The following is a 15836-nucleotide window of genomic DNA, read 5'->3' on the forward strand; positions in this document are numbered from 1 at the left end:
AGAGGTTGCAGTGAGCCGAGATTGCGCCACTGCACTCCAGCCTGGGCGATAGAGCGACACTCCATCTCAAAAAAAAAAAAAAAAAAAAGAAAAAAAAAAGGAATATGGGGAAGAATAGATCATAGTGGCACATCTTTAGTTCTACACTTGTAATATTTTATTTCTTAAAGTAAAAAATATCTAATATCATATGGGATAAGGTTCACACTTGATAAATCTGGATGATTATCCAATGGAGGTCTGTTTATTAATTTTTACATATTTGAAATATTTTGATATAAAGAAAGAATGAGGGCCAGGCACGGTGGTTCACACCAGTAATCCCGACACTTTGGGAGGCCAAGGCAGGTGGACTGATTGAGTTCAGGAGTTCGAGACCTGCGTGACCAACATGGTCTCTACTACAAAATACAAGAATTAGCCGGGCGTGGTGGTGCATGTCTGTAGTCCCAGCAACTCGGGAGGCTGACCAGGAGAATTGCTTGAACCCGGGAGGCAGAAGTTGCAGTGAGCCAAGATCGTGCCACTGCGCTCCAGCCTGGGTGACACAGCGAGTCTCCATTTCAAGAAAAAAAAAAAAAAAAAAGAATGGAGACTGAAAAAACATAAATTCAGAAGCTAAATAATGAAAGATGAATACAGTCGCATAAAGGTTAAGTGAGATACAGAGAGCAAGCAAGCAAGCTCTTACTTAAAAGAATGAAAAACTAAGAAGTGATTTGCAATATGTACATACATTAACATATCAGTTAATTTCTTTAGCCTATAACATACTCACACAAGTCCACCCCCCCTCCCCAAACAACGAAGGAACATATTTTAAAAATAAGCTAAGGCTATGAATATATACTTTACTGTAGAGAAATATAAATGGCACATAAGACATTTATCTACATTTAAAACTTCCAGTGTGGTTGAGACACCATTTTTCATAAATAGTAACAGCAAAAAACAAGAGTCTTGAGCTACATAGTGCTGGGGGAGTGTGGGAAGCAAGACCTCTCACAGACATATGCTGGAAGTGAAAACCAGGCCACCTTCTAGGAAGACATTTCACAATATTTATCAAAATACCCTTTACCCTGGGGCTTCCGTGGCCAGAAGCTTATTCCACAGAAAAGTTTCCTATATTTGCAAAGAGACTTACCTGTTAGGATCTTTACTGCAGCACTTTTTCTAACAGTATAAGACGGAAACCTGAAATCTATGCACAGGCACGTGTTTTAAAAAATTAGGCACACAAAACTAAACACTATGCAGTTGTGAAAAATAGGATGCAAATCGATGCATGCTGATGTCAACTGAGCTCCAAAGCATAATATTAAGACGTAAAAGGCAGGTGTAAAACAGTGATCTTATCTCCAAATGCACTTTCACAAAAGAATTACATGCATATTCAGATACATCTTATGTGAATAGAGTACTCAGAAGGATGCAAAACAAGGCTATTGCCTCTCAAGAGGGCAGGCTGGAGAGTGACTTTCGCTCATATTCCCATTTGTACTGTTAACTGTTTTAAACTGATGAGTGTGATACATTTTCAACTAATAATTTGATTAAAAGAAAAAAAAGGAAGACGAAGAAATAAGGAATGTAAATGTTGAAGTCTCACACTTGGGCCTGAGCTCTGGACTGACCATCACTTCTGCGAATGACTTTTCCGGGTCTCAGGTTTTCTGTTGGGTAAATAGGGATTTTTAAAAAATGGCACTATCAGCTGGCACGGTGGCTCATGCCTGTAATCCCAACACTTTGGGAGGCCAGGCGAGCCAACTACCTGAGGTCAGGAGATCGAGACCACCCTGGCCAACATGGGAAACCCATCTTTACTAAAAATAAAAAAGTTAGCTGGGCATGGTGGCACGCACCTGTAATCCCAGCTACTCATGAGGCTGAGGCACGAGAACTGCTTGAATCCCGGAGGCGGAGGTTGCAGTGAGCCGAGATCACATCACTGTGCTCCAGTCTGGTGACGAGCGCAAAGCTCTGTCAAGAAAGAAAAGAAAAGAAAGAAAGGAGGGAGGGAGGGAGGGAGGGAGGGAGGGAGGGAGGGAGGGAGGGAGGGAGAGGGAGGGAGGGAGGGAGGGAGGGGGGGGGAGGGGGGGGGGAGGGAGGGAGGGAGGGAGGGAGGGAGGGAGGGAGGGAGGGAGGGAGGGAGGAAGGAAGGAAGGAAGGAAGGAAGGAAGGAAGGAAGGAAGGAAGGAAGGAAGGAAGGAAGGAAGGAAGGAAGGAAGGAAGGAAGGAAGGAAGGAAGGAAGGAAGGAAGGAAGGAAGGAAAGAGAGGCACTATCTTGAAGGGAGGTTGTATGAGCAAATGACGTAGCTCCAAAGACAATCACTGAAATGGAAGCAGCCGATCTCAGACCCTAGAACACGCATCCCCTGCGCCTCTCACTGACAGGCCCTACTTGCCTACCTGTGTCCTATCCTGAGGACAGAAACAGCAGTGGCAGAGCACCAGCCACAGTATGCACCCTGAGCAATCACGGCCTGGCCAGGGTGGCAAGTGAGGCTGGGCTGCAGCCCTCCCCCTGCTTGCCAAACTGTATGCTCTGGTGCAGGGCTTCTCCAATGGGGCGGGGGAGAGAGAGGTCGGGGGGTGCATTCCCTTTCCTAATTTACAGGAAAGTGTTGTAGAGATTAGCAGCAACATCATTCAGAGCAGCTAACTTCCTCCTCTCTTCTCCAAGTTAAAACAGCACAGTGCAAAGATCTGGCAGAAGCACCCCAGGGGAAGCTGGCAGAGCCACCCCATCAATGTTTGTCTTTCTCCATGCCATTTCCCCTGTACTCACAAGGCTATCCTTATCATGAGCAGGTGTGGCTTCTGCAGAGTTGACTCCAGCCACTTTTTGTCCAGCTGTACCCACTTCCTAAGTCTGGGACAGCTGGCCAGCCCTCTCTAAAGTGAGGACTAACCTGTGTGATCCCAGGAGAGCCACAGAGGTCACATTACTCCTTTCTTACTTGCTCCACAGAAGGGCTAGTGGAATAATACCCCTGTCCCAGTGCAGCCTGGGGACCCCAAGGCCTCCCCAGACCGTGAGGCTGGACAGGGCAGCAGAAACAGAAGCCACAGGGCCTAAGGGCCGACTGCAAGCAGGTCACTGACTTGGGCACTGTGGCATGGCAGAAACAGGGGTTTCTTTTTAGTAGAGATGGGGTTTCACCATATTGGCCAGGCTGGTCACAAACTCCTGACCTCAGGTAATTCACCTGCCTCAGCCTCCCCACGTGCTGGGATTACAGGCATGAGCCACCACGCCTGGCCCTGGATTCGCTTTTTAATCATCTCTGGGGCTGTGCTGCAATTGCTGTGCATAATCTTTTTTTTTTTTTTTTTTTTTTGTGAGACAGAGTCTCATTCTGTGGTCCTGACTGGAGTGCAGTGGCGTGATCTCGGCTTACTGCAACCTCCGCCTCCTGAGTTCAAAGGATTCTCCTGCTCAGCCTGCCAAGTAGCTGGGATTACAGGCGCGCACCATCACGTCCAGCTAATTTTTGTATTTTCAGTAGAGATGGGGGTTTCACCATGTTGGCCAGGCTGGTCTCGAACTTCTGACCTCAAGTGATCCACTCACCTTGGTCTCCCAAAGTGCTGGGATGACAGGTGTGAGCCACTGCGCCCGGCCTGCTAAGCGTAGTCTTATTGAAGTTTTCAGCCAATAGATGTGGGAGTACTCTTTCATTCTCATTTACAGATGGGGAAACTGAGGCACAGAGGGAATACATCGAGGGTCCCAAGCTCGAAAATAGTGAACCAGGATCTAAAATTCAGCCAGAACTACTTTTAATCCCTACACTCTATGCACCTCAGAGCCTCAGAGTCCTCATCTTTTAAATGGGGGTAACAGCAGCAAGTCCTCAGAGGTGTCCTGAGCCTCAAAACATATCCTGGTATTTAACGTCCACAGCCTCAGCAGGGGCTGGGCACAGAACAAGCACTCAGGACCTGGAAGGTGCCAGCGACACTTGGTCCTTTCCTCCCAGGCACAAGGCAGCCCGCCCCTCTCCATTCAAGCTCTGCCCCAGCCCAGCAAAGAGAGGGGTCCTCAGCCACAGCTCCCGCCACTACCACAATCATACTCACCCCTCCTGGTCTCTATGTGACACAGGACCTGCCGCTGCCAGGGAGACAGGCAGAGGCACTGCCACTCCCACTCTGCCCTGCCCTGACTCAGATCACCCATGGCCCAGCCTCAGGGGATGCTGCTGGGGTGCAATGGCATGTGGAAGGGTAGGAGGGATAGGAGGAGGAGGAGGAGGAGGAGGAGGAGGAGGAGGAGGAGGAGGAGGAGGAGGAGGAGGAGGAGGAGGAGGAGGCGGCCCCTGGGGAGGTGGCTCTCCATCTCTCTGTCTTTCTGGGTGTAGCACCTCCTGGAGTTGGCACCAGGCCCTGACCAGTTTCACCCCATTCAGCCTTCGCAGAAAGGCTGGCACATGGATCCCTCAGCCTGACCAGACACCAGCCTCCTGTCATGAGCGTTGCTCCATCTCCACCACAGTGCCCCCCACAGGCAGGCCCCCCCACACCTGAGCAAAGTCCACTTCCAGAACAGTGGTCCCTATGCAGACGACACACTCTATCCAAACCCAGTACCCCAAAATCCCCAAGCAGGGGCAGCAAAGGCAATGTTCAGCCCTGCAGTCCCTACACAGGTGCCACAAATTCCAGCCCTGCCCCACAGCACAGCCTCTGAATTCGGGCTCACAGCTCTGCTTTTAAGTGTTTTGGAGCAGTGGTTTCTGAGCTCACCCTGCCTCCTCCCGGAAGGAACCCTCACTCGGCAGGTCTTGCACTCCCGCCTCCCCCCACCAGAACATCTGCTGGGCACTGAGACGGACACCATGGTCAGCCTGGCACTTGATGAACAAGGATGTTTCTGGATCTGTGCAGCTGAGGGTCCAAGGGTCCACACCTGAAGTTTCATTGGGAGCCAGCAGGGTTAAAGGGGCTGAACAACGGAGAGGCAGATTTGCCAGGGGAGGGCCTTGCATATGGGAGGGAGAGTGGAGCAGGGCCCCCAGATGAGGACTCAGTGAAGACGGGGGAGGGGGGAGTAAGGAAAGCAAGCCCCCCTCCTCTGCCCATGTCAGTAACCTACACAGGCTTCTCCAGCACAAACACACTGGTCCCTACTCAGACACCCAGGAACCAGATCACACAGACACACACACCCAGCTCTCAGTCCTCCTCCTCTCTGCCCCCTCCTCACCACCCCATGCCCACATACAGCTTCCAGGGCTTGAGGGGCTCCCCCAGTCAGGGCGATCTCTTCCTCCATTCCTCAGGGCTGGTGGGGAAGGGGGAGGCGGGCTCAGGTGCAGCAGCTGATGCTTTACCTCCCCCAGGCCCACTGGGTTCCTCCCACCCCAGCTCTGGCTCCTGGAGACTTTGTTTGTCGGCTTGCAGGTCCCTGGAGCTATCTACCTGGCAGCCCGGAGCCTCTAAGGGGCAGGGAGTGGCTGTGCCAGCCCTCAGGGACCTCGTCCCCCAAAGCCAAGGAAAGGGAAACCCTGGGCTCCTCACCTTCTGTCCAGCAAACTCAGCTCCCAGGAAGAGTCCGGCTCCTGACCGGAGACCCAGCCATGCCAATGAGCCCCACAGGTGTGTCCCCAGCAGGCCTGGAGAGTGTCCCCAGGGAAGCCTGTGGCCATTTGGCCGAGGGTACTGCAGAACCTGCTGCCCCATGGAGGGCACTCCCTGGCCCGGCACCCACACAACACTCACTGTCCTCCGGGCCCATCTCAGCCTCTCCGTACCTGTGCTTAGTCCCAGTGACAGGGACTGTCCTCACAGCCCAACCAGCATCCAAATCCAGGAAGCTGCGAGGCCTTCCTCCAGCTGCCCCGCCAGCCTGCTCACACTTTCTGGGCTCAAGCCCTGAGGCTTTAGCAATCTCACGGTCATCTGCACCCATACCTGGGGGAGTGATGGGAGGGACAGACTCAGGCCTGTCACGGCCTGGTCACTGCCTGGGGACAGAGGATTCCAGAGCCTACAACTTGTTCAGCAGGTCTGGGCTATGGCCCATACCCCCTTCTGCACACAGCAGCCAGCCCAGGGTCCCATGGAATACCCCGGGGCAGAGACACTAAATCAACTGAAGGCGGTGCCAGGGGTCATGCCAAGTGCCTGAACCCTGGCTTCTCCATCTTCTGGGAGGCCCCAACCCCAGCCCTGGGGAATCTAAGGTCCTGGCCAGCGCCTCCTCCTCCTCCCAGCCCTGAGGAACCATCCTTGTTCTCAAGGTGGAAGAGCTCGGCCCTCAGTCCCCTGCAGCCTGGGATAAGACCCACCCTAAGGGCTGGTGCACAACCAGAGGCTCTTCCTAAGGAAGCCTGGTGCCAGAAAACCCAGACACTGAGGCACAAGTCAGACACAGAGCCTGGGAACACCCAGGAGAGCACGCCCCCCAGGGTCACGCCCCTCAGGGTCATATCCCCCAGGGTCCCGGCCCCAGTCGAAGCTGGGAGAGCCCAGAGGTCCCCCAGTCCTCCTGGCCACCCCTGCGTGGCTGTTTCCTCATGCCCAGGAGAAGCTGAAGGGATCATGGCCCAGGACGTGGTCCTCCTACCCCCACCCCCGAGAACACACCAAGGCCTGGCAGCTCACCTGACCCTGCAGGGCTGCCAGTCCAGCTGTGCCCCAAAGAGAACATTCGCTTCTTGCTCTATTTGGACAGCTGCAGGGTCAGTGATGCTCAGGAGAGAACGTCTCATCACGGAGTAGGGAGTGCGGTGATCAGGGCCACGGGCCCTCCGATGGGGGTGGGCCAAGGCCAGAGCTGCATCCCTGGATGAGTGGGCTGGGAGGGGGCCCCAGACCAGCCTGGCAGGGCACAGGGACAAGCTGCAGTTATTCTGCCCCCCTGAGCATTGCAAGAGGGAGTGGTCAGAGGGGTTCTGGAACCAGGGCTGGGGTCTAGGGGAAGGCAATGGAAGCCAGCAGTGAGGAAGGAAACGGATTCCCTTTTAATGGCATTTATGCAGTTACAGGCTGGGGCCAAAGACCAGCCTCCCAAGTCCAGCCCAACACCTGACCTCACCTCACCCCACCCCAGACAGGTCCCACAGCCCCCTCCTCAGCCCTTCCAGGACTGGTGAGAAAGGTCCAAAGAAAAGAAGACAAAACATCCACAAGCAGAGGTCGGTGGCTGGACTCCACCCTTCCCTCCCCAGGAAGCAGGAGGTAGAACCGGGAGGTCAAGACCAGAACTTTCCCCTCCTGCTCCCACTCTCTCCTCCTCTCTGGCCCTCATCTCCTGCCCTCTCCTCCTGGTCCCTGTGTCCTTTCCAACCATCCCATCCTGGTGTCTCCTGGTTCCCATCTCCACCTCCTCCTGTTTTCCTCCTCTGCCCACAGCCCCTGGTTATGTAAGGGGCTTGGGAACACACAGAGGGAGCTTTGTTGTCAAACCAAATCCATATGGAGCCAGAATCGGCCAACGCAGCTGTTCCCCATTCCCTCTGCCTTGGCAGGGTTGGGACTCCGGGCAGGGAGCCCCTAAACCCCTCCATTTTGGGAGATGGGGGACAAACACTTGCCCCAGGGCTGCCAGGCAGCTGAATGGGTGGTCAGGGATCATCTCCACTGTGTGGAACCACAGCAGGGGACCAGCTGGTCCCTAAGGCAGAACAAAGCCACAGTACAAAGCCTGGGTCACAAAGCCAATAAAGGCAAGCTCTGGGCTGGGGCAGGGCGGCACTGTGCCGGGCCTGGGAGGATGTGGAGTGTATCCAGACCCTAGCATAGCACACTGTTGTGTGCTCACCTCAATGGGGTCTGAGAGTAGAAATCTCTCTGTGTTGGCCAACTTCCCTCATTCAAGCAGGTTCCCCTGGGAGAAAGAGCTCAAGAGACAGGAGGGTGGAGGGTTCAGGTCCCAGGCTAGGGAAGCTCAGCCCATCTTTGGAGACCCTCAGGCCCCAGAAAGACGAGATCCCACCGTCTTTTGCAGGAAGATGTCCAAAGAGTTGCATGAGGGCTCGGGAGCTGAGCTAACGATAAAAGCATTGCGTACTTTGGGCAGGCACTGTCTCTTCGCCAAACTCAACTCCTGGAAGAGCCATTTTCATTCGAAAATGCTGGAGCTGCCAAGAGGAGCGGACTCCTGCTCCCATGGGCTCCCAATGAAGGCTCTCCTGAACATCCCCAGACCCAGGCAACCCAACCCGGCCACCCCCAGAGTCCCGGCTCCACAATGAGGACAACCTGAACGCTGAGGCTGGAGAAAAAAGGCGGATCAGAGAAGCAAGGGCAAGGAGAGAACTCAGAGGAGGCAGAAAGGAAGGAAGAGAGATCACTGAAGACGGTAAGAAATCTAGGGATGGAAAGGGAAGGCAGGCAGAAAGGGACTTAAGAGGAAAAGCACAGCTCAAACAGGGACAGGAAGGAGACGGGGGCAGGAGGTCTAGAGAAACGGCCCACACTGCCTGTGAGGACAACCTCCCACGCTCCGTCAACACCCCTCCTCGGTCAGCCCCTCGTTCAGTCCAGCCCAGCTGGGGAGGGATTTCTAGACCGCTCATCTTAGCCCACCCAGTCATAGGGGCCTAGAGAACACACCAGCTGAATGGGCCAGGCATGAGGTAGGGGCTGGAGAGGCAGAGACAGAAGGGTTACTCCCAAGGCTCAGCCCAATCACCTGCTCCCTGCCTGTGGGGAGAGAGGGGCTCTGTGACCTTGAACCACTAAGTTACTTTTCTGAGTCTCTGCTCCCTCGATTGCAAAATGACAGCCAACTTCTGAGGCCTCTCCCAGCCTGAAAAATGTTTGTTTTGTTTGCCCATCACCAGGCTGTGAGATGTGGCAGATACTCTTATCCCAATTAACACAGATGCTAATTGAGTACCAGAGGGCAAGACCTGCCTGGGGTCACATAACTGGTAAGTGGACAGGGACAAAGGATGCCAGGACAGCTCCTAGTGAGCCACCTGCCCCTCTTCCCCTGGACCAGAAAGTAGATAGACCCTCTTCAGTCTCTGGACCCCATCCTGGAATCCCAGAAAAGCACACCAGCCAGCATTTATAGAGTGTTGGATTCCAGGCACTGGATGTTATCTGAAATGTTATCTCATTAAGAAGTGTTGGCCAGGCCGAGCACGGTAGCTCACACCTATAATCCCAGCACTTTGGGAGGCCAAGACAGGTAGATCATTTGAGGTCAGGAGTTCGAGACCAGCTTGGCCAACATGGTGAGACCCCCCCCCCATCCCTATTAAAATACAAAAATTAGCCGGGCATGGTGGTGGGCACCTGTAATCCCAGCTACTCAGGAGGCTGAAGCAGAAGAATTGCTTGAACCCAGGAGGCAGAGGTTGCAGTGAGCTGAGATCGTGCCACTGCACTCCAGCCTGGGCAACAGGGTGAGACTCTGTCTTAAAAAAAAAAAAAAAAAGTGTTGGCCAGACACGGTGGCTCACTCCTGTAATCCTGGCACTCTGGGAAGCTCAAGATGGGCAGATCACCTGAGGTCAGGAGTTTGAGACCAGCCTGGCCAACATGGTGAAACCTCACCTCTACTTAAAGTACAAAAATTAGCCAGGTGTGGTAGCACACAACTGTGATTCCAGCTACTTGGGAGGATGAGGCAGGAGAATCGCTGGAACCCGGGAGGCAGAGGTTGCAGTGAGCCGAGATCACACCACCGCATTCCAGCCTAGGCGATAGAGCCAGACTCTGTCTCAAAAAAAAAAAAAAAAAGTGTTAATTTCTAGGAGAAGGAAAGGCTGTACCCAAGGCTATGCATGCAGGGAAGGGCTGAGAGCCTCCAACCTGCTTCTAGGAATACAAATCTCACAGCTCCATACCACCACCTCGGGTACTACCCTCAGAACCACCCACCTTTGATTCAGCCTGAGCCCCACTGAGGTCCATGCTGGGGTCACCCCAGCACAGGGTTCCCTCCCTGTCGCAGGCATGGGATGTACAGGGAGTGGAGAATGCAGGGGGAGGAAGTGCTGGTGCTGGGGGGCTTCCCAGGCCTGGGACTTCAGCTGATACTGAAGGACATTTACAGTCTAGCAAGGTCATTACCAACAATGTCTAAGCCATGCGAGGGGGCTGTGGAAGCAAAGGCGAGGAGGTGAGATCATACATGGCATGCTACCAGAAAATGAGAACCACGGGGGTCACAGTTAGAGCTCAAAGGGGGTTTTAAAAAAAAAAAAAATTAAAGCCAAGAAACCCTCTGTCGCATTTTCAAACAAAATTTAAGTGGAAAAGCAGTATGTACAAGGAATAAAAGTGGAGCTATTCAGGAGGAGGCAAATGTGGGTGAACCCCTCGCTCTTCCAAAGCCGTGACTCCTGAGAGCCGCCCAAGTGAGGGTTCCACCATAGGGGTACCTTTCCTGGGCCTCAAATAAGGAGAGGACTGACATAGGGATTGGAGCTGAGGTCAGGACCTGTCTGCAGGGATCTGAAGGTTACTGGGGAGGGGTGATGGGTAGAGAAATGTGGCCAGCTGTCCCTGGGGTGGGTGGAACGGGGCACGCACTTCCCAGGGGACAAGCTTCTGCCCATCCTCACCTGGATTCCTGCCTGCCTCTCTGGTATCTGAACAGAGACCCCCGAGGTGGCAGCACACAGCTGGGGCCAGACCTTTCTCTGGCAAACAGCTCACCTGGCAAAAGGGAAACTTTTTCCCTTTGCCCTGAGAGAAGGAGGAAGCAAAGATGCAGCAAAGACAAATTAGCATACCTGAGCTGCATTTCCATCACTCATCACACAAGAATCTATTGAGCACTTATTGTTTGCTAGACATCATTCCAGGCATTAAGAATATATACCAGTGAACAAGCCAGGCGCGCTCGGCCAGGCGCGGTGGCTCACGCCTGTAATCCCAGCACTTTGGGAGGCCGAGGCGGGTGGATCACAAGGTCAGGAGTCCGAGACCAGCCTGGCCAACATGATGAAACCCCATCTCTACTAAAAATACAAAAATTAGCGAGGCATGGTGGTGCAGGCCTGTAATCTCAGCTACTCAAGAGGCTGAGGCAGGAGAATCACTTGAAACCAGAAGGTGGAGGTTGCAGTTAGCCGAGATCGTGCCACTGCACTCCAGCCTGGGCAACAAGAGCAAAACTCCATCTCAAACAAACAAACAAACAAACAAAAACCAGCCTGTGCAACATGGCAAAACCCCGTCTCTACAAAAAACAGAAAAATTAGCCTAGTGTGGTGGCGCATACCTATAGTCATGAAGCAAGTCAGCTGCCTCCTCGCCTGCCCAGAACTCCGCGGATCCCTCAGCCTCTGCCCTCGTCAGTCCCTTGCATGACTTCCCTCCAAATGATCAGAACCCAGTGGGAATCCAGGGTATACCCCGGCTGGCCCCTAATTCTCTCCTGCCAGGAATCCCTCCTCCCAACCTGAGCAACCTCTAAGAGACAGGGAGGGCTGCTGGTGCAGAGCTTGTCTGTGGGCGAAACAGCTCACCATGTTGGAAGGAGAATTGGGTCTTTGGGAGCCTCTCTGGCCTTGAGCCAGCCCAGGACAGGCATCAAGGAGGGCCAGGCAGCCAAGGTGCTTCTGCCTGGCAGGAAATCAGGATGCCAGATGCCGGGAGCAGCCACCTTGGCTGGGTTCCCTGTGCTTAGACCCCATAAGGCCCCTCCCCTTCCCCACGTGTGGCCGTGGTTGCCTTGCAGTCATGTGGGCGGCAGCCACATTTCCAAAGGAATAGGAGCTGCAGGCAGGCCAGATGGAAGCAATTGCCAAGGGAAAGCAGCAGAGGTGGGGGCTGGGGGGCTGGGAGGGCCCGCTGGGAAGGAGGGAAGGAGGAAGGAAGGAGGGAGGAGAATCCTGTCCTGCCTCACCCTGCCCAACCGAGAAAGCGGACAAGGCTGTGCTCAGGGTGTGGGCCCAGCCAGGACGCAGGGTTTGGGAGAGCACTCAGAGCCCAGGGTTTGTGTTCCACCTTTGACACTAATACACTGTGGCCTTGAGCAAACACCTTCACACCTTTGAGCCGGGATGTTTCTTCATCAGGCAAAATGAGCAAACTCCAGGGGGCAGCTGAGAACTGGGCTGAAAAGTGAAGGTTTTGGAAGCAGGCCTGGATTTGAGTCCTAGCTCAGCTGCTTACCAGCTATGTGACCTTGGCCAAGTAACTTAATCCTTCAATCCTCCATTTCTTCATTTATAAATGGGCTTAATTACAGGGTTGTGTGAGGCTCACATGAAGTGATGTAAAGTGTCTAGCACATCTTTTTTTTTTTTTTTTAAGTTTATTGAGCCAGGTTTTTAATAAGTGACTGACTGCTAAATGGTAATATTTTTGTTATTTGCTGAGGCCGTTTTCATTATGGGGACAGATGTTCACCCATGCTGCAGTTAGCAGAGGACGCAGAGCACAAGTAGGGTCGCTGCAGACCAGCATGCCCTAGCACTCTCCAAGCTGGTCCCAGCACTCTTTGGGGCTGCCTCCCCTAAATAGGAAAGCAAGATCCCCAACCCCCATGCACAGGCTTGAATGAGCTGCAGGTGGGACAAAGGGACTCTCCTACTCAGGTGTTTCTGGGCTTCTGCAGCCAGGCCTTCCTCACAATCAAGGCCCAGGTGGGAAACTGAAGGCCCAGCCAGACCCACACCTCAGTTTAGCCCAAGCAGCAGCAACCTCCTCCTTGCTGGGCCAGCAGCGGAACCCAGGGCTTCAGTCTAGGGCAATCCTATCATCTTTCTGCAGGGCAGTGTGAGGTACAGGGGAACAGAGATGGGGTTGTGGCCTGGCTGTAGGTCCCAGGTAAAGGGCTCAGCCTACACTAAAACCCCACAGCTCTGGACGTTCACACCCTCTAACCCCGAAAAGCAACAACCCAAGCAACTCTTTGGGGGGAATTCAGCCCCTGCAGGGCTCAGGGGCTCCGGTCGGAGGCAGACAAGCGTTGGCTAGGGCCTGGGCATCGCATGCTACTGCTACCACGTGAAGCTACACTGACCACTTCCTCAGTCTGCAGAATAAAGGACATCATTCACACACCTCCCTCCCCGAAATGTGGCAGGGGTTAGGGGTGATTCTGAGGCCAGGGACAGCCAGTAGCCCATCCAGGGCCACTCAGGACACTCATACAGTAGCACTGAACACCTCTGGGAAGGGGGCAACAAAGAAGAGGGGGTTAATGACAACAGTCACCCAAATCTGCCTGCACTCACCATTTCCTCCCGGCAACCAAAAGCTTCAGGTCAAGGTCGTGGGTTTCGAGAAGGAAGGAGGATCCCAGGGTGAGGGGAACACAGAGCGGGAGCTAAATCCCCCGCAGCGGCCTGCTGCAGGGCAACGTCCAGCCGGCCCAGTGTGACTGAACTGAGGGGCAGAAAGCAGGGGCTGTGTGCTCGGGGTGTCCCACCCTGCACTGCCAGACTGCCCCACCTCCAGCATCCAAGATCCATCTCCGAGGAGCCAGGAGCTGGGCTAGGCTCTGGTGGCTGATTAGATAGCAATCTGTAGGCTTGGACTTCAGACCCGACTTGCGGCCCAAGCTCCCTCTCCATCCCCTGCGGGTCCCTCAGCCAGCTCCTTTCCCCATCAGCCCAGGGTCTGGAACTTGGCAGGCATAGAAACATTTGTATTAGATAGAGGGATCCCTTCCCTCCAACAGGTGGTGCAAACCTTTGAGCCATTCTGAGAAGAATTCCCAATTCCATTGGGACAACCCCTGGAGCAGCCTCTGAGGAGGGACCCAGAGAATGTGCCCAAGTCAGACCTGGGGTAGCCCCCAAGGCAAGGGCAGATGGCGGCCAGTGGGGAGTAAGGACAGAATGACACCTCAAGATGGAGCACAGAAAGGGGGTCTGGCCTCTCTGCTCCTGCCGGGGAAGGGAGCCCTTTCCAGGATTAAAAGTCCAGAAAGGAGCAGATTCTTAGTTCTATCCAGAAAACTGATTCTAGGAGTCTAACGAGGTTGGGAGGCTGGCGGGGGCACGACACTCTGTTCCCGAGAAGCAGAGGGCCAGTCACTGCTGCAGTAGGGAAGACAGCCCGGAGGCACCTCAGCCTGGGCCGTCAACTCACAGGGAAGTCGGCCCTGTTGTCTCTGAACAACAACCTATCCCCCAACTAAAGACACCCACTCTGCCCAAAGTCCAAGCTGGCAATTTCGAATTCCCTTTTCTAACTTCTCCTTCCATGTATGCACCCTCACAACCTCGCCTGCCATCTTGGAGTCTGGGGGATCTGGCCCCAACTCCTGGCAAGCTCCCCATGTCTTGACGGAGCCCAGGCCCTAAGATCACCCACCCAGCACAATGGGGCGGGGCACAGGAGCAGTCTGGGAGCGGGCCAGGAGCAGGGCAGGGAACGGTCCGGGAACCCGGGACACCTCAGCTTGGTCAAGGGGCATTCCCAGACCAGCTCTCAGCAAGCAAAACAGCCTCCCGAGTTCATTTCTAGGCCCCAAACAGCCGGCGCGTCCCCGGAACCCTCTCTAGAATTATCAGGCAGCTTTGGAGAGTAACAGCATGGGAGAAATACTACCAATAGTGAACATTTATACAGCTCTTCCTCCGTGAAGGTGCCTTTCAAAGCACTTAGCACACATCAACTCATTTAAAATCTCCCTGGCAGATGCCAGGGCCAGGACCTAGAGGAGGTGGACGGGTCCGTCACAGCTCAGGAGAGAGTGACACGCGTGTGTGTCTCTTGTGAGAACTCAGCCTGTACCAGGCCTGTTCCCAAAGTTCACAAAGAACGAGTCCGCCAGAGCCTGGCTTCCACGCGGTACCTCCCTCCGGCGGTGGAAAGTACAGGCTTCCCCAAGAAGCCTGTGGGGGGGTGCCAGCCTGTGGGTGGCCATGAGGTCAGACAGGGCACAGCTGGGCACCCGAACACTGCCTACACTCCCAGCCTTCTGGCAGCAGTTCCCTTAAGCCAGGCCCTCGGGACCCAGGCTGGAGAGCAGAGGAAGCAGCCACAGTAGGTCAGGCCTCACGCTGCCCAAACAGAGCCTCCCCCCAGGACTGGGAATGGAGGGGCAGTGCTGGCAGACATGTTGGCAGTTCTGGGCTGGCCGGGAGGTCCCTGCCAGCCAGGCCCCTGAGGAAACACCCACAGCAGACACCTGGGCCCACTCCCCCATCGCATCCCTCCCACTGCTCACCACCCATGCAGCTCTGAGGCACAGTGGCCTAGACCTGACGACCCCCATAACTTGGCCCTCGGACTCTGCACTGCCGGCCTCCCACTGACAACTCCACCTTTGGGTCCTGCTCAGCGACCTTGCGACTCCTGCACACAGGCGGACCCCGCAAAGCCTGTCAGCTCCCAAGTGCTGGACCTGACCGGGGTAGTTGTGGGAGAAACCATCGTTCGAGGATGCTGGAGGTGGGGGCCGCCGCTTAAGTCCGGGCGCAGAGCTGGAGGAGTGGGGGCGGAAACTTTCCGCAGGACTGTCCCGCTTGCTCACTCCATGGGAGCGGAGATGATCCGGCTTCCCGCGAAAATCTGGTCCACGGAAAGGGACCCCGGAAAGCAGCTCCACAGGGCTGTGGCCGCCCCACCCCGACCCGCGCTGCGCCCACGTGCCGGGCCCGACCCCCTCCTGGAGGCGCGGCGCCGGCTGAGGTCAGGCGGCCGAGGACCCCGCGGCTCCCTGCCCCGCCCCGCGGGCCCCCGCGCACGGCCGCCGCGTACTCACCCTCGCGGGTGGAGCGGGGCGGGGCAGCACAGTTCCGCGCGCAGCTCCGATCCGCTAGGCGCACCGACCGGCGGCGCAGCGCTGGCGCGACGGCTCCGCTCGGCCCGGTCCCTGTCCTGGGCGCGGGGCCGGCCTGGGAGCGGGCGAGTCCGCCTGCAGGGGAGGCGGGGGCCCGGGCCCGGGCTGAGGGCGGGGAAG

At 55.3% G+C, this 15836-nt stretch overlaps 1 protein-coding gene across 5 annotated transcripts in view; it reads right to left on the reverse strand.

Annotated features, from left to right (window-relative positions):
• ST3GAL4 (ST3 beta-galactoside alpha-2,3-sialyltransferase 4) overlaps positions 1 to 15836 on the reverse strand; it is a 61185-nt gene extending 45349 nt beyond the window's left edge. Inside the window, exon 1 of one of the 5 annotated variants that reach the window (XM_030918269.1) lies at positions 15639 to 15836. The gene's annotated coding sequence lies outside the window, so the exon portion shown is untranslated. Of the gene's footprint in view, positions 1 to 15198; positions 15603 to 15638 lie in introns of those variants that run through there. The other 4 variants (XM_030918270.1, XM_030918271.1, XM_030918272.1 and 1 more) reach the window with 4 other exon arrangements.

This window comes from Rhinopithecus roxellana, chromosome 15 (genome assembly GCF_007565055.1).
Source record: "Rhinopithecus roxellana isolate Shanxi Qingling chromosome 15, ASM756505v1, whole genome shotgun sequence".
Taxonomy (NCBI): domain Eukaryota; kingdom Metazoa; phylum Chordata; class Mammalia; order Primates; family Cercopithecidae; genus Rhinopithecus; species Rhinopithecus roxellana.